Raw genomic sequence first — 19,639 nt, forward strand, 5'->3', positions numbered from 1 at the left:
ATAAACTCATCACCATCTACAAAGATACTTTAAAGACTACTTCTACAAATGTAACTGGAGCACTCCAAAAAAAAAACTACCACTACATGACGCCATTACTCACTTCAATAACACATTCCTTAACATTCTTAATGAACAAGTTTTGATTAGAATAAAAAGAACCAAATGTAACCCTATCCTCTGGCTCACAAAAGAAACCAAGCAGCTCATGCTGAACAGAGACAAGTCCAGAAATGCACTGAACAGAGACAAGACAACAAAACTGGCAACATTTCAAACAATGTAGAAATCACTCTAAGCAAAAAAAACAGATCAGATAAAACTAAATACCTTCATAACATCCAAAACAATCAAAAACAAATCTCCAAGTAATTCTGGGTAACTATAAAAAAGACTACTGTGCCCCAAATAAACTGATACCCCATCACAAACCACCAATAACAGCACCAACCCATAACCATCCAATTTCTCACACTTTTCATTCAATCTGTCCACTCTTTACTTAAAACTAAACCACCTTGTATCCTCACTATCCCTACTTCCACAATCACAACCTCTCTCCTTTCTCCCTACTTCCAGTACCAGCCTCAACTATCAAAAATGCATTTCCAAAAACTAATGATCTCCGCTGCTGCAGCTGAGAAACACTTCCAGAGTATCCAAAAATTACAGCTGATGCCATTTCATACCCAGTTACCATACTGACAAATAAATCCATTACAGAAAACTATATCCCCACTATCTGAAAAAAAATCTCACATCATTTTACATAAAGGTAGGACTACCACTGACCTTTCCAGCTATTGATCCAAAGTAATTATATGCATCCCCCATACTAAATAATCTTCATTCCATTTTACAAATTAAACTGGAAGCTTGCTACAACAAAATAGCCAAACTGGCATCCAACTTACCTTACAGTACTTGCCACCATGTTTCCCCTAAAGAACCTAAAACAGCTTGAATTATCTGTGCACATTACCTGCTCACATCTACTTAACACACAAAATGCTACACAACCAAATGACTGCCCTTCGATACAAGACATCCTCAGTCACTAATACCCAGCAAGTTACCTTTGATCGTGTAACCAAAACCTCTTATCTACGTCCATATCCTACAACACAGCAGGATAATTAATTTGCTCTTCCTATATTATCAGGCACCACCCTAAAACAAGACAGAAGTACATCAAGCTTTAAGCACAACTTAAAATAACACCAACTGTCATATTGGCTGTGCTCATGCTCCCATCTTGCTGACTTTCTTCACTTTCACCTGAGTTTCATTTTCTTCTGGCTAACTCCTTTATATAATTTTCTTTACGTTCTACTATCGTTTTTCTAAGCTGAGTTGTTTCCCCTCCTATCTCCTCTCACCATTTCTATTATGTCACTGTTTCTTTCTATTTCTCCCTCTTACCTCTTGTTTTATATATATATATATATATAAAAATATGTGTATACTACAACTATTAAAACTGAACTTTAATGTCAATACTGTAAATATGTATGTAAACGTTTCCATTCTATTATAGTATCACAAACAATGCATATTAATCTAAAAGATTTCATTGAAATACATTCCCATGTAATTTGTCAATTTCATTTTTGTATTTATACTATTAGTATTATTATTATACTTATTTGCTCACAGAGCTTTTCTCCACAGACTTCCTCCGTAAATGGGATTGTATGCCCAGATTGTATTCCCAGTCTATGAGTTTCCTGGTAAACAGTGTCTAATGCTACAGATAAAAGTCATAATGGAAGAAAACAAGAAAGGAATATATCAGTAAAAAAAAATGTTGAAGTGGAGCAATAAAGTCGCACTTAAACAAGGAGGTCTGCCATTTACATCAGATTTCTTTGTTTTTTATGGTAGAATATCAATCACTTTTTCGGTCATCTGGTCATATTTTGTCTTGTTGTCTTGTCTCTGTATTGCATCTTTATGCATGGACTGTTAAATGGGCATGTACATTTGTTGTCCTCATTACTATCTGCTACTGATATCAGCACTTAACACTGTTACAGCAACATAAACATTATTAATGGTTTTATACTCCATACCATGTTTTCCATGGTAATAAGGGTGACACAGCTCTTACTCTGGTAACTGCTTCAGATAGTAGGGGACACAAACTGTATAACATTAGTACTGACCATTTTATAAACAACAGCATTCTTGCCTTAATTTTAGGAGTGCATCCCTTGTCACAGAAATGGATCATGAGCATTCCACTGCAGCGAATCAAATGTTAGGTTCCTGCTATTTATTTAAAATGTCCCTTTGTCTGTAAGGTTGCATTATCCAGCTTATGCTCACATCAAAAAAAGCTGATTTAAATATATTTACAACTATGGGCACTGACCGATGACAATGAGAATTGTTAAAATGATCATAAACACTAATAGCACTAATGCTTTTGGCCTCAGTCTTACAGCCAGTCAGAGGAAATGTTTGCACTTGTGCTAGAGATTTCTGTGGCACAAAGTATATCAGGCAGGTGCCAAGGACATCTAAAATAATATTTCCTTTACAATTTGCAAGCAGAACAATTAATATTTAGTATCCTTCATAATGCATTAAGTCAATACAAAATTCAGTTCATTTGCCTTACTTTTAATTGATTGATTAATTTTGAGGAAGGTGAGCCCTTCTCCCAAATAAATGCATTGTAACAAACACACCTGAAGGAAATATTATTTTTCCTTGAAATGTAATGCTAAAGAGACCAACAGTTTTGTAAAGGTCTGAGTAAAATATTCTCCATCTACTGGCCTTATAATTAAACACTGGCTCATGTCTCTCACAGTGAGTTTGCAAAAACATACACCAGAGAATTCATTAAAGTGTCACCACATTGTGTTAATGGCTGTAGTAAAAAGGCTGTCTCAACTGAAAGCAAAGAACTGTTGCAGGTATTGCAAAATGCCCAAGATCACTGTCTCCATATATATATATATATATATATATATATATATATATATATATGTGCACACACACACACACACACACACACACACACACACACACACACACACACACACACACTAACCTTGACCCCCCCGCCAGCATTTATCTCTACTACAATGGAAGAATATGACTACTTTGGTGAGATACAAGAAGTAGCCATTCTAATCACCCTCATGATGTAGATGCCTTCACACACAGAGGCAGACAAGGGGGGGCACATAGGTAATTAGCAAATGCTTTTCCCATGGACTGCCTTACTAGCATGTAGCATGGCCACAAAGACAGCCGGATGCAGTGCAGCATGTCTTTATGCTAAAGCACAGTGCTAGGCTGACTATGAATACAAAAAGGTTACTTCAAGGTGCACATCTCATGTATACTTCAAGGTAACCTTTATGAATTTCTGGCTCACAACATAAAAGCTTAACAAAAAATAAACAGACCTGTTTGACCAGAAGGATTAAACAGGATTTTGCAATGTTAAACTTTCCTTGGAAATTAATTAATTAATTTATTTGTGTGTTTATTTATTTTGCAGGCAAATGAACTGGAACTTTTCAGTCATGACTTATTTACAAAATAATTCAAAATAGGAGTAATAATTAGTTAAGTAATGCCAATTTGTTAACCAAATAGGCCTAATGGACACACAGTCCTTTTTCAGGAGTGACCCAGGGGCAAATTCTGGCTAAGTGACTTGCATAAGGTCACACAGTAGGCAAGCAAGGACTCAGGGATTCAAACCCTGTATAACAGGGAGAACAGCTCATAGCATTAAACCTGTACACCAACCACAAATGTTGGTTACACTGAGGATTCTACATAAGGGCCTGCTCCCAAATCAGGCATTGTATTTATGAAAGCTGGGATGAGATGCTTTGGTTTAGGAATTTAAACAGAAATAAAAAAGAGTAACACATGCAGCCATTTTGTTATGCAGCATACCTCTCAACTGTACAGATTTTTGCAAAATATCCAGATTTTTGCCTCATACATTTGGTCTGTTCTTCAAAAAAAAATGTAGTTTTCTGGCAAATCACTGAAGACTGAAGTCACTGAATAATGCCTTACATTTGAGTTTCAGATCTCATATCCTTCAGAAAATGCACACTAACACATCCTGTTATGATAACAACTTTCTAAGTTTATAAGAGCAATATTTAAAATCTGTTCCTATTTTTTGGCACTTGCCCACCCATTATTTTAGGTTTTGTCCATATTTCTTGCTCTAAGAGGTTGAGAGGTATGTTATGCAATCCCAGTGGGGTGTGGATCTTTTAAATTTCATTAAGTCTTCAGTAAGTGTTAGAAGATTAGCCCAGGAAAATAACCCTGAAGATGCTAGGATTTTGATTGGGACTGGTTACCAGGGTTCTCCTTGTTTCATACTATAACTGTCATTAAACAATTACTGTTCTTCAGAAAACTTATTTGAATTTGTATGTAGTTTCTGTAATGTAAGTCTTACCGTAGACATTCTTTGACTATCCACACTTTAGTTTCACCTCATAACTTTCTTAACTAATAGCTCTCCTTTAACCTATAACACCTCCAAAACATTAAGCCAAGTACATTTCCTTTACCTTAGAGAAACTGAGAACTTAATTTGGCTATCTTACATGGTACCCAGCAATATTAAAACTTAATACTGTCCATTAAAAAACAAAACAAATAATTTGGGCTGGATAGCAGGTCATAAGATTTGGGTGTGATTTTAAGTGTACAGATGCAGCTTTTTCAGAATTTTAGTCAGTGGAGATAGTTGCACAAAGATCCTATAAGTCTGTGTTGTTATTGGATCCAGACGCTGAAACTGGTACCCTAACTGTGACTTTCCAGACTTCAGAAATTGTACCTGTATCAAAGGAATTTTCAATAATATATATAAGAAAATGCAATGAAGGTATTACATACTCTGAGAAATTGCGGGTGCAGACTATCAGGTCAACTATGGCCATAGCTTAGGATATATAACTAGCATGGAATATAGTCTTTGATTTTGACAGCAAACAAGCACAGTACTCATGCATTGCTCAGTTTTTGTATCTTTAGCATCCTGTGCTGTGTATCTACAACTGTGCAGATTAGTCACTCAAGCAGCTACATTAAGAAGATCTGGTATCCAGGGTAAAACAGATAAAAGAAACAAAATACTGCAAGCTTCTGCACAAAAACCAACCAGTAAAAACAAAAGTGCAGATAGGAAATTCCGGTTGAATCGTACCAGTTTTATTACAAGTCCAGAAACACGAAGACACACAATATCACAGCAACATGAACGCCAATTAATATCCACAAGCGTTTTCGTCTTGTATTAAAGACTTCATCAGATGAATGACAAATCCATTAGTGACCTTATAGCTTTAGGACACCTTAGGAAACCTTGTAAACTGCAATAGCCTGACATTTGAACAACCAACCCTTGTAAAAATTCCCAAAATTGTATACTGTTGGTCTGTCTTTCCTGCTAAACATCATTTATTCTGTTGCTTGCAACATTTACATTTTTTTTTAACTCTCATTACTGTCTTCATGCAATGTCTATCCATTATCTAGTGTTTACTCTCTCTTGGATCTGTTTCATCTCTTAATTTTCCCAAGCCATATTCATTTTAAAAGTACTCAACCTTCCTTCTTAAGGACTGTAAAACTCATCTTTGAAAGCTACTGGCCTTCTTTACTACAGAGGTCCATGAGTTTTGCATCAGCTACAATAACATTAGTCAGCTGTTTCAGTTGTCTCAAGATGTGCTACCCAGCATCCTCTTGTCTTCTTACCTCACTACTAGACAGTAGCAAAAAGAGCACCAATAAAACTGTGCTATATGTACATCATGCAAGTAGAATTCACCAGACGTCTAGGAATAAAACCACGTTGACTAGCAAGTACCCTCACCATGTTTTCATTATTCTATAATACCTGAAAGGGGTGGGAGTTACTCAGGGATTAATTCATAACTGGCCAGGTTTTATCCTGAGGGTAAAGACCAAGGAATCAAATGCACAATAAATCCCACCTTAAAAAGCATTAAAGCCATTATACTATGCCAGAACGTATGATCTGCTGTCTGAGTGTTTGGCAGACTTGGGAGTTATGTGAGCAATAATGCCAGACAGACTACAAAATTCTCCCCCTTTACCAGAGAGATGCAGACATAAACCCCCAAAAACACACCACAATATAAATGTAGTCACTTTTTTGACTATATACAGCTCAGATGTCTGACATAACAGCTACCATAATGTAATTAGTGTCATTGTTGTTAGAAGCAAACAGTGCAAACCATCATAAGGCATGAATGCACACATACACATAAACACACACACACACACACACACACACACACACACACACACACACACACACACACACACACACACACATGCACAACAACAGATCCTTGTAGGTTTGGTTTGTTTGTTTATTGCCACTCACAAGCAAGCCACTTTTAGAAAGTGGAAAAGAAATGTCGGCAAAATCCATGTAGTGTCATGGTATTAAGTGGTTAAATGTACCTGGTACAAATTGTAAGAATAAATATTCAAAAATGAAGCAAAATTAATTAGTATGCATTCAAACCTAGTTTTTACTTCCTCTGATTGCATATCTGGATGTTTCCCAATGATTAAGTCATGACCCTGCTTTCTGGTTGTTTCTCTTGTTATGCTAATAACTGGATTTGATAATAAAGCTGTTATACCATTTAGGATGTTTAGACTTTTTTATCTTCAGAATATAACAATATGTTTTAGGGTAAATACACAACAAAAACAATTGAAACAGAATGTAGTGTTCATTGGCAAACATTTTGCTTTCTAGAATTGAAACAATTATCAGCAAGTTTTCTCTTTGATGATGCTTGCTATACTGAAAGGCAAACTAAATCATTTTCATTGTTTAATTTGCCTGTAGTAACTGCCTTCCTGTATCTGCACTTTCTAATGCTTATCCTGCTTAGTACACCCATAGAAAGGAGACGGAGAATCACGTGTATATCACAAAAGAAAACGTGTTACCTAGGCAGGACAGTATTCTCTTTGGCCAGTATTAACCCAGTCAAAAATGGGTCTAAAAAGCAGAACCCCATGTCCTAAAACATATATTTTCTATGGAAATAGTATTTCTGACAGAGAGAGCTGAAAGTGAGGAAATGTTATGTTTTTCTGAGCTTTGGTACTCACAGTGTTTACTATAATACTGCAGGTATACGGTCTGTACATCACAGACATTGATGACATTTGTGATACACATTATGTTTTCTCCAAAGAGTCAGGCTTGCATTGCATTAGTTCAAGTACAGAACTATAAGGTCCCCACAGCAGTTATGATGTGCTTAAGGCATAGTTGCAAAATATCTGCTAGTTAGACTGCTTTTTGTATGCATGGTATCAATAATTGCTGCTCAGACTTTACAAATACTCAGTGGAAGAGATGACATTAGAGTGCAGAATTTGTCAGTATTTTTGCATGGGGAAATTAACGAGTGCCGCAGTAAAAAGATCACTACCGTGACACTAGGGGAAACAAAAGCAAGCTTTTCTCTGTAAAAAAAAGTGCACCACACATTTTAGAGAATACGGGATAGGATAAGGGAACATATGTATAATATTAATACCAAAACCACCACTAACGCCTTAGCTAAACATGTCATTCACAAAGGGGACACACATAAATTTAATTTCCTAGTTATGGAAAAAGCTAGATTGGATGGGAGACGTGGAGATGTTAAAAATAAGACAGAAACACATGGAATCCACTGGATTATTAAATTAAGAGTTGATAGTGGCAGTGGTTTGAATGATAAAGTCCCCATCAAACCCATACTAAATACTAGACCTCTGCATAGATGAGATAGTCTTAATAGGATGTTAAACAATGTGTGTATACTGGTGGGGTAGTATGGTTAACACATGTTTTTTACAAGAATTTTTATTTTTTTTAGGTTGTTTATATGTAATTTGCATATTGTATAGATACATACAGTATACTAAATAGGTAATGTGGTTATAGTTACATATTTTATTATACAGCCTTGACTGTAACTAGTTTTAGTAAATGTATTCAGTACTAGCTATTTTTGCAGTAGCAATGACAGTGTTTCTTTAAATGTGTAACAAGCAATCAGGAAGGTAGTGCATTTGAATGTTAAGCGCTGTATTTAAGAGATGAAGGTTTCTGACATAGTATCGTCTGAAGAAGCAGTCTTTGTAAGTGCAAAAGCGCTTACGTCTGGACTCCATTAAAGACGTTTTACTTTTATAACTGCTGGCCATTGTTTTATTCTGCTCTATTTTATGCTTTTGCTGTTGGTTGTCCTGTGGCGCAGACTATTTATCAGGTGTACCCTTGTGCTGTTGTGCTATAGAATTTAGTAGACTGCACATCTTACTGTAAATTCAGTTAAAGTACTTGAACACACACACCTATCATTGTGAACAAGTATAGTAATATATATAAACTGTTATAGTTTATTCAAAGAGCCCAGCCATAAATATGAGGGATACTAGTCACTGAAGTAAAATAACCTATATTATTATGTACAGCCCAGTCTGGGATTACTGCTCTGTCATTATTGTTTGAAATACAAGTAGTACTGCATTCATCTCAGTCATCAGTAACTCATCTGCACTTCCAGTCTATCAGGGTCAGAATGTGCACCATGAAATCGCCTGTATAAATTACATACAGTAATGAACATTAATCAGGCTAGAATGTCATGCTGAACTGATAATATAGCAATAACCCACGCCTGGGTGTGGGTAATGCTAAATTTACCCACGGTTGGTGTGGTTTGATCCCGAGGGCGAAGCCCGAGGACCAAACAAAGCCAACCGTGGGTAAATTAGCATTACCCACACCCAGAAGTGGTTATTTATATACATGACATTATTTAAGAAAAGAAACTATTACTTTTCTTAAATAATGGCATAGTATAAATGCCTGTTTACTGCCCTTCCGCAGATGTCTGGCATCCGCGGCAGTTCTGATGTACTGCGCGCCTGCACAGTACATCAGAGCTGTGGGCAAAAGCAACGGAGAAAGCAAGATCTCCGTTGCTTTTTTTTTAGTGTTTCGCTATGTTAAATGAGTTTAACATAGCGAGACAGTTTTAAAATAAGCAACGGAGATGTCCGTTGCTTATTTTAAAACTGTCTCGCTATGTTAAACTCATTTAACATAGTGAACACTAAAAAGCAACGGAGATCTTGCTTTCTCGTTTTAAACACTGTCTTGCTATGTTAAATGGGTTTAACATAGCGAGACAGCTTTAAAATAAGATCTTGAGATCTCCGTTGCTTATTTTAAAGCTGTCTCGCTATGTTAAACCCATTTAACATAGCAAGACAGTGTTTTAAAAAAACGAGTTATACTAATGGAAAAAAGTCCGGGCGACCGGACCTTTTTCCATTAGTATAACTCGATTTACAACAGGCACGCTGGCCAATCAGCGTGCATGTTTTGGGGGGGTCATGGTATAATATCTATTAATCCTCAATCAGCCAAAAAATCATAGATATATTAATTTTGAATAAGACATAATGTTTGCCTCAGGCTTATGTGTTTACCTTGAGCAGATGTGTTTGTTTTTCAGAAATGTGTCTTCTGTCAGAGCCAGTCTGTTGTGTAGAGTTCTGCAGTATTTATCCTGCATTCCTGCTGACCATTATTCACCATTTCCTTACCTGAAATACAGAGCCCCATCCTTTTAACCCACCTTATTATCTCTCTGTCTACATTGTTGCATTGTTATTTGTGCATTTCATCTGTTATCATGGCTAGGATGTTTTTTTTGCGTGTAACCCCTGCCTTATCAACCCTCTTCATTAAACTATTGTATATAAACATTTGTTCTCTGCAACTCTTGCTTATGTACTGTGCATTACAAAAGGTGCTACTGTACAAAAGCTTATACACATGTACAGCTTAATGTTTTGTCTTATTTAGCAATAACAAACATGAGTAACATGGGTTTTAACAAAGAATATGATATAAACATAAGTGAGGAACATAGGCTAAAAATTATGCCCAAAATAGGCTGAAAACTTTAAAAGACAGTTGGAATTTTGCACTATTGATTAAAATTTTTGAAGTTTGATTGTTATATGCATTTTCAGTTACATATTCTGATGATATTCTTTTCTAAACAAAATATTTTATTAAAAAGAGGTTACAATTTCCAAAACTCTCTGAATTATAAAAGCTTTGCATTTGTTTTCCTTCAGCACTATATCTGAAGTCCAGTTTGTATGAGAATAATGTTGCCAAACAGGTGTGTTAAGACACCGTGTACTGTTTTTATTATGGCTCACGCTATGACGGCAGCAAATCATCTAGTTACCATACAGGCTTCCTAATGAGAACGAACACATATTCTCAGGAGGCAGTGATGCAATTTTACAAAGCAACACTCGCTCAGAAAATATTAAGGCCCTTTAATTATAATCCCTAGACAGAACTCAGTTTAAGCATACATTTGCATCTAATTTAATGGATTGCGGAGAAGGAATTGGAAAGGCAGAAGAACTAGGATGCTATGAAGAAGGTTCTGTGGGCTTTGGCATGTAAAATAGAGAAGGAAAAATTAGAGGAATTTAGCAGGTTGGATAATGGATGAAGAGGTTCCATGGGGTCAGAGTAAGTGGGAGTAATGTAGATGAAGAGGTGATACAGGAAATGAAGAAAACATTTATTTCCCTAAATCAGTTTTCAAAAGTGGTGTCTATTGTTTAGAGTGTGTATGTCCATGAGGTCATGTGGGTTTTCACTGAAGGGATCTATTTTCCTGCCACACTCCAAATGCATGCTTGAATGTGGATTGGTGCTGTTAAATTTGTCCTGTGATATGATAGACTGGTGTGCCATGTGATGCTGGGTCCTGCCCTGCACCCTTCATTGGCCACAGTAGGCTCCAACTTCCTAGATGCTGAACTGAACAAAGTGTGCACAGAGAAAGAGTGGAGTGGATGGATGGATGGATGGATGGATGGATGGATGGATGGATGGATGGATGGATGGATGGACAGGCAAATTGATGAATGAATGGCTTCTCTTCGAGGACCCACTGAAAGCATCTTTAAGCATTCTGTGCTGCCTATGTTACAGCAAGTAAATATACTTTTAGAGCCTTCCAAAGAAAAAAAATATTTCTGTGTAGACTTGTGAGAGTCTAATGTCATGTTGTCAACCTCTAGTGGTATAATATGCTCTATGCTCTGTACAAACTGTCATTGTGATGATAAATCTCTGCCTTGTACACACTGTTGTGCACGAACAATCCTCTGTAATAAACCACTATTCTACAAAACCCATCACTCTTCAGAAGTAATTGTGCAGGAGGTATTCTACCACTTTAGTGCTACAGATGACATCTCTAGTCCACAAATTAATTGCTTTTTATGTGCCGATGTAGATATCCTTAAAAATCTAGCTTGATATATAATTATATCAAACATCACAGTTTCTTCGGGACATATGGGAAGCTTCTTTTTTTCATTTGCTTAAACTGAACTGACTCGTGGGTAGCACTGTGGTCCAGTGGGTGGCCTTGCTGCCTCGCAGCTCTTGGTTTTCCAGTTTGATTCCAAATCAGGTCAAGGTGCTTTTGGAGTGGGGTCTACTTTCACCCAAAGAAATGTTAGGTGAAGGAGCCATCTCTTAAATCATCCATGAAATGTAAGGTATGTCTGTAGTGAGTGTGAGTGTGCCTGAGTACGTGTGCATATGTGTGTGTGTGTGTGTGTGTGTGTGTGTGTGTGTGTGTGTGTGTGTGTGTGTGTGTGTGTGTGTATTTGTGACTGTGTATTTCCTGTGCAGGTTCCCTGACCTGCACCCATTGCCTGCTTTACTCCAGTTTCTAGTTTGAATGGCATAAAGGATGTATTAGTGAATAAAGCACTGAATATCTGAACCATTACTTATTTCAACTATTTGGTAACCAAATGCTTCTAGTTTACTTAGATTAGCTTGTTTTTCTCTTTACGGGGTGGTCTTGTTAGCTTCAGTTTAAATGTTTTATTGCGTTTTGCTGCTGGTGATTGAAAGAGCACAGTTTGCTTTTAGTGATGGGTAGAATAATGTCTGAGGATCTGCTTCCATTCTTCACTTGCCTAGTAAATTCAGAAGATGGCATCAGCTGTTCATGTGGTCACTACATTAGTCAGGCACAACTCATTCGCACAGCTGAATGGGATCAAAAATAAGCACTATTACTATGATTACTAGTAAAGTTTCCTCAGCAAGGAAATTCATCATTTAACATTATTAACTTAAAATCAATAGTGCTTCAGCCAAAAAAAGAAAATCACTCTTTCCTATACAATCAATCCACCTTGTAATAATTATTGTTTAATACTTCCTACCTAACACACACATATCTGTAAAAACAGCACAAGTAAAAGAACATTTTCACACTTACATATCCCACCACACATTTCTCAATTGGTAGCTTTAATACAAATATGAACATTACAGTGGTATTTCCTAATATATATGACACAATGATTTTCAGCAAATGCTTGAAAAATAATAGTATAACCTAATGGGTCCTACAAAGTCAAGTATTTTTGCAAACTCTGTACTGAACTGTGACAGTAAACAAATTTGTCAGAGAAATGCGTCTGTCTCAGCAAGAAAATGTCTCTTAGACATAAGCTGAAAGTGTCCTGAAACTTGCTGCCATTCCCTCAGTGGTATCCCCCCATCTCTGTTGTCATATTTAATTGGTGATCCCATTGACATTATATCCCTCTCTTTCTTCCATCTCTCCCTCACTTCCAAGAACAGAACTCAGCCTGCAATGGACTTCCAAGATAGCTGGGCATTGAGTAACAACTTAATTCTAGCTCTGCCAGTATGAAAAGAGAAACTCAGCAGAGAGGGCCAGTAGACTTGCGTTTATGGGTAAATTTCAATAACTGGCTAGTAAGTGCACTGCCTGGATGCCAGGAAAAAGAAATACAGAGGAACTGGAAAAAAATCAGCTACAAAAATTGAGGCAGAAACACTGACTGGGGTAAGTTCTGCAGCTGTTCAGCAAAAAGCTAATGCAATCTATAGACATGAATTCCAGTAATGTACAGAAATATATAAGACAACTGCACACAGACCTGGTTAAAATAAATGAAACACTGATGGACTATATCAGCACAAACAACAAAAGGTTAGAAAAAATGAAGATGCTTTAAACAGATATTCATATGGGGTGATACAGCTGCAAACTCAGAGGTCGAAATGAAGAAAAGGCTGGCTGAATATGAGACTGCTCAGGAAGAGATGTTTCAAAAATAACAGAATTAGAGGACAGAGCAAGCAGGGAAAACTTGAGATTTTCAGTTATACCAAAGAAGCTGAATGGAGCAGACTGCATTAATTTTATGAAAGCACAAATAAACAACTGGACTGGTATTCCACAGCAGGAGTTGTTAGTTGAAAGGGCACATCTTGTGCATTTTCCAAACCCAGTTATGAGAAAGCAACCTAGACCTTTAATAGTAAAGATGCAATCCTACCAGCAGAAGGAGTTGACTGACAAAACTGTGGCAGAAGGGCAGAGTACTAAAACTGGCAGACAGCAGAGTATTTGTGGAGAATGATTACTCATTGTACATCAGGCAGAATAGGAGACAATTTATTCCACTATTCAGGGAATGTCAAGATGCAGCTGTAATATTCAAACAAATGTACCCAGCTGTCTTCAAGTTATTCTTTCCTGGAGAGATAAAATCATTTTTTGATGAAGTACATGCTAAGGTGGAAATACAAACGTTTGTCCAACAAAAAGTAAGCTGTGAAACAGAAGGAGACACTACTTCTTGTTCATCTGGTAATAAAGACCACAGAGTGACTGTACTTGTGAAACCTTAGCCAATGTTTCAAAGGAAAATGTTGGACAGAAGGAAGGGAGCACAAGAGTTGACTAGAAGAATCATGAGTTCATTGGAAACAAAGCAGAGACAGCATTTGGGAGATGGAGATGGAGATGAACAGGAATAAAACCAGTAACTTAATGTTTATTTACAATGCAATAATTATATTTGTGAAATATGACAGAAGAAAATCTGGAAATATTGCACTTTTTCAGAATTTGTTGGACTTATGCATATGCCCTACTTCATGTCATTAATGTTCAGAAAAGCGCTTTGTGGAGGGGAAGAATAGGGAGAAAGTTAACTGTAAATAAAGATTTTTTTCTTTCTTAAATAGTACTGTTTTTTGTGGTGCATGGTTTTCTTTACATGCTATAAAGTGAAGTTTTCTCAGTTATTTATAAGTATAATAGGAATTGTAAACAGATGCTGTTGTTCTTTTTTTCTTTCTCCCTTCTTCTCTCTTTCTTATTGTTCAGTTTTAAGACATGTAGGCACTGCAATGTAAAAGAAAAGGCCTGGTTAAAAAGTATGACGAATAAACTTAATGTGCTTTTTCTCATTCTTGCACAGAATGACTGGATTAAGGACCTTAGATTAATCTGGTAACACATTTTAAGAGAGAGCAAGTAAATGAAGAAGAATATTGAATATCATGAGGCTTTTTTTCTAGCAAATACATGTTTGCTTAGTAGCAATTCTGCAGCTGGTCTTCCCGTTTCCATGGAAACAAACTGATAAAACTGTCTGTCTGATTCTCATGTCTTCATGGAGACAATCTGATAAAGAGAAACTGGCTAGAGTCTGGTGGAGAGTGATTGGCTGAGAAAAAAAAAAGAAAAGAGAAACTGGCTAAGACATAAAGTTCTCTGAAAGCATTCTGAAAGCATTCAGGGTTTTTTCCAGCTGGGAAAGCTATAAAGCTAAAACAAAAACCAATGACCACTACTTAGAAGCACAGGCTGCATCATGTGTTTCAGCATGCCTAACCTGTCTTTGACATTAAATCAAGTCTATGAGTGCTGCTGTCAGTTTGGGACCTTTGTTCCTATTAAGAGGGTAAAACTTCAATATTTGAAGACGTACATAGTTTTGTCTGTTAGTATGAAGTTAATAGGTTTTAAGGGGTATTGGGGTTTTTTTGAGGACTTTCAATAAAACAAAAAGTTTTGTAACAGGCTCAAATGGATATGACAAGAAACAACTGTATAAAAGTTCAACCTGCCAAACAATGTATGCATGTATTACAAAAGCTGGAGCTAGACATAATGACTTTTTAAGGAAATGATGCTTTCTGTAATGTCTTTAAATGTCAATAGTGTCACAGATAAATACAAAAAAGCATAGTGAACTATATTAAAAATGTAGAGTATAAATAGTTATGTTATGGGAGACACACTTAGAAAGAAATGAACATGTGAATTTGGCAAGGAAAGGTTTTCAGGATGGTTATTCAGTGGAATACCCAGGACAAAGGAAAATAGGAGTATTTATATTAATTGCAAGAGGAGCTCCAATAGTAATAAAAGAGAATTTGTAGAGCTAAGGGGTTACTGGCAAGGGAGGAGGATTACACTGGCATGTATTTATATTCCACCTAAAACTGCTATAATGGAGCTTATGAAAACTATGGGAGAAATAATTTGTTTTCAGCAAGGAATATTACTTATAGGTATGGACTGGAATGTGATTTGAAGCAGAGAAGATGTGTCTGGGGGGACCCCGAAGGGAAAGTATAACAAAGGAGGGTAGATTTTTGAAGACATTTATGAAAATATTTGGTATGGGAGATGTGAATTCAGTAACAGGAGCTTGGAGTGAATATGCATATTATTCCCCAAGATGTAAAAACTGGACTAGGCTAGACAGAATTTACATTTCACAAGAACATGTGCACTTAATTGAAGCTCTTGATATGCACCCATTAACTATTTCAGATCATGCACCAATAATTGTTTGTGTCTTTCGGCTTTTCCCGGTTAGGGGTCACCACAGTGGAACTCTGGTCCACTAATGATTGGTAGTGGATTTTTACTTACCGGGTTACCAGCCCTGACGCACAACCTTCAATGAAGGCATGCCCCATTCACGTATGCCTCCACACAGAAGACACGGTTAATGAAATAAAAATGAGACACTGGTGCTTTCCCAACTATCTGTTGAAAAGAGAGGAATTTAAGGAATTGGTAGTAGATATTATTCAGGAGCTATTAGAGAGGATAGAAATTTCTTCTTAAAATGTAGCTAGGGAGTGGGATAAAATTAAGATGGACTTTAAAAATAGAGTGGAAATAAAAGAAAGGGATCTATAGTTAAGAAGTAACAAGAATTATTTAGCGGGATTTACAAATGTTAAAGTATTGCAGAATGGGGGAATCTCACAGAGCAAAAGACAATCAACTTCAAAATGCTTAGCAAAAAACAAGGGATTACCTTGATAATATGCACTACTTTAGAAAGATTGCTGTTAAGCAACTGTTTTTTTGATAATACCATTAGAGCACAAAAACTTTTACCACCATGACTCAGGCAATAGAAAGTAGGAAGGGCTGTCACCAAGCTTAGGGAGCCTATAACAAGGAAGGTAACAAGTGATCCTGTAGACGTATTAGAAATATTTCTGATATTCTATGAAAGTCTTATAAAGCAGGGAAATATGGAAATCAAGAAAAGATACAAATGGAAACGTTTATGGAAGAATAAAATATGCCAAGGTTAGAGGTAGATGAGGCTCAATTACTAATGCTTAGGATAGGAGGAGACGAGATAAAAATTGTAATGTATAACCAATCTACAGAAAATCACCAAGAATAGATGGTATTCCTGTGGAGGTTTGGAAGCTAGTAGGAAAATAAAACTGATAGAGATCTGGAAGGTTTTGTTTAACAGTATTTTAAGAGGAGGAGAAATACCAACATCCTGGAAGAAAGCAGTGGTAGCTGTAATACCTACAGAGGGAAAAGCTCCATTGGACCCAGCTTCATACAGGCCCATTTCAATACCAAACCTTGATTATAAAGTGTTCAAGTCTATAATAGCTAAAAGAATGAAAGAATGACAAAAGTAATAGTGGTTGATTGGTTTTTACTTAATTAATTGATTGCTTGATGGGATGAGCACAAGGTATAAAATGTTTTCTGGGTTTTATTATGGTTGTATGTATTTTTATGGTCTGAAGAAGTTGGCTTATTTAATGCCACCAAAAGCGCTTACCAATAAAGGAGTCAGTTTCGTAAGTCTGCTCATTTCTTTTGTTTTTATCAGTTTGTATTTTTTTGTACTGTGAATGACAAAAGTAATGCCAAAATTGAAAGATATGGATCAGTGTGGTTTTATGATGAGAAGGCAAACATTTGACAACATTAACAGAACACTGATGATCCAGAGGGAAGCAGAATGTTAGAAAATACCATTGTTGATGGTGGGTCTTGATGCAGAGAAAGCATTTGACAGAATAAGCTTGGACTTTATGAGCAGGACAATGGAAGCATTTGCATTTCCTGAAAAAAAAATGATAAGGTTGATTAGGAGGATATATGAGAGATCGGTTGAGAAAATTAAAGCGGATGGGGTCCTTTCTGATGATATCTGCTTGAACAGGGAACCAGGCAGGGATGTCCTCTTCCCCTTTGTTATTTGTATTATATTTAGAACCACTGATAAAGAAAATAAGGTACTCAGAAATTCAAGGATATAATTGGTATAGTAGTCAAGAAAAGCTGGCACTGTTTGCAGATGATATTATTTTATACCTGGCAAACCAGAAAGAGACATGATAGTGTTGTGGAACATTTTGAGACAGTTTCAAATCTTTTCAGGATACAAAATGAATGAAGCTAAAATAAAGGAATAACGGTAAATTATGTACCAACACACAAATTTAGGAGTATGAATTAAAATTGATTGATTCTGGTGTGGCAACTAAGGATATGTGGGAAGAGACTAAACAAAAGATAATACAAAAACTGAGAAAATGGAAGCTTTGTTATATGGATACGGATAGTAAGTTACAGTCACAATGTGTTTAGTCCCTTTAGTCTTATACACAGGTCAGGCATATTTTTATCAACCAGAGGAGAAATTGTGGATAGCAATTAATAAAGAGCTGAAGGACTTTATCTGGGAGGGGAAGACATTAGGAGTCAAGTGGTATAAGTTGAGTCTTCCAGTATGACAGGGAGGATTGGGATTACCCAATTTTAAGGGGTATTTCAGAGCTACACAGTTAAGGTTCCTATACATTCCACGGGCAGAAAACTATAATTCAAAGTGAAAAGGAATGATATTGAAACACGGGAGAAGCTCAGGAAACAAGGAGAGCCTGGGATTTTGGATGTAGGCCTTTAAGAAGAAGAATAATAATTATACAGAATATTATATCCATAAAGTAGCAGAAACTATTGTAAGAAGTAAGTCAAAATGGGAATGGAGAAAGGAGATTCTGCCAATAAAGATGACTGCAATTCGGGATATAGACAATATGCTAGAGGGGGCTGGAATTTATTGGTGAGAACTGGCAAAGGAAACAATGTATTGGGAGCAAATAACTAGAGAAGGAAAGACGATAGAATGGGAAGATGCCAAGAACTTATTTGGACAGCAGGTTAAAAATTGCCTTCCCTATCAAGGATTGATATCAGAGTATAGGCAAAGAGAAAGAAATAGGGGGTCCTAAACGAAAGACCAGCACTGGTAGAGGTTTTAATAGAAATCTAAAACAGAAGCTGCCATTAAAAAAGGAATAATTAGTAAAGCATATAAAATATTGCGTGATCACTATAAGAATCCGTTAGAGGAGGTTAGAAAGGATTGGGAAGAGAGACTGGATAAGCAATTCACAAAGAAACAATGGGAGGATATATGTGTGTCTCCCAAGTATGCAAAAAAATCTAGAAGATTTAGGATTTTTGCTTGGAAATGTTTACATAGATATTTTTACACCTCTAGTAGACTCCAGAGAATTTTTCCTCAGGTGGATTGCAAATGTTGGAGGTGTGACAGGGAAGAAAGAGGTAATTGGAAAAATGTTTTCTGGAAGTGTAGTGAGTTGGTGGACTTTAAGTATACTCTACGTGATGCACAGTCAGAGATGCTGGGTAGGCAGACTGGTGTGACAAGGGAGATAGTCTTTCTGAGCTATAATGCAGAATCAGAATTGCCTTGACATGTTAAGGCCTTGCTGTCTCCAATTATGGTGGCTGTCAAAAAAGCAATAACTAGGAAATGGAAATCAAAATCCAAGTCAACTATATTAGAAGTAGTGAATATAGTAACATAGATAAAACAACTGGAAATGAGATCTTTAGAAAATGGTAGGAGCAAACGACATAGGAAAAAATGGGAATTGTGGGAACAGTAGGTACAGCGGAGGAATGAGGTTTAAAAGGCAGGAGGACTTAAATGAGCTTTGTAATGTTTGACTGAAATCAATTGGGTAGATTATAAGTGATGTATAATGTTTTCAACTGGAAGTGTGTCAGTATGGTTTGTGATGTAATATGCTTGCAGCTAAAATTGTCGGTGTGGTTTGTTTTCATTTATATAAACATATGATTGCTTATGGCATAAGAGTGATGGTTTAATAAAGATGCTTCTTGTTTCTCTCTCTCTCTTTGCCTGCTCTATTGCCAAAATCTGGAACTCACTCCCAAGCCAGTTAACTTCTACCACCTCCACCTTCCAATTTAAAAAACTCTTCAGAATCCACTACTTAAATAACTGGCTTTGTTCATGCTGCTCCCCATGTTAATTCACACCACTGCACTGTTGCTAGTATTCTGCTAAGGTTCAGCTA

This window comes from Protopterus annectens, chromosome 4.part1 (genome assembly GCF_019279795.1).
Source record: "Protopterus annectens isolate FY-2018-M chromosome 4.part1, PAN1.0, whole genome shotgun sequence".
In the NCBI taxonomy this organism is placed as follows: Eukaryota; Metazoa; Chordata; order Ceratodontiformes; family Protopteridae; genus Protopterus; species Protopterus annectens.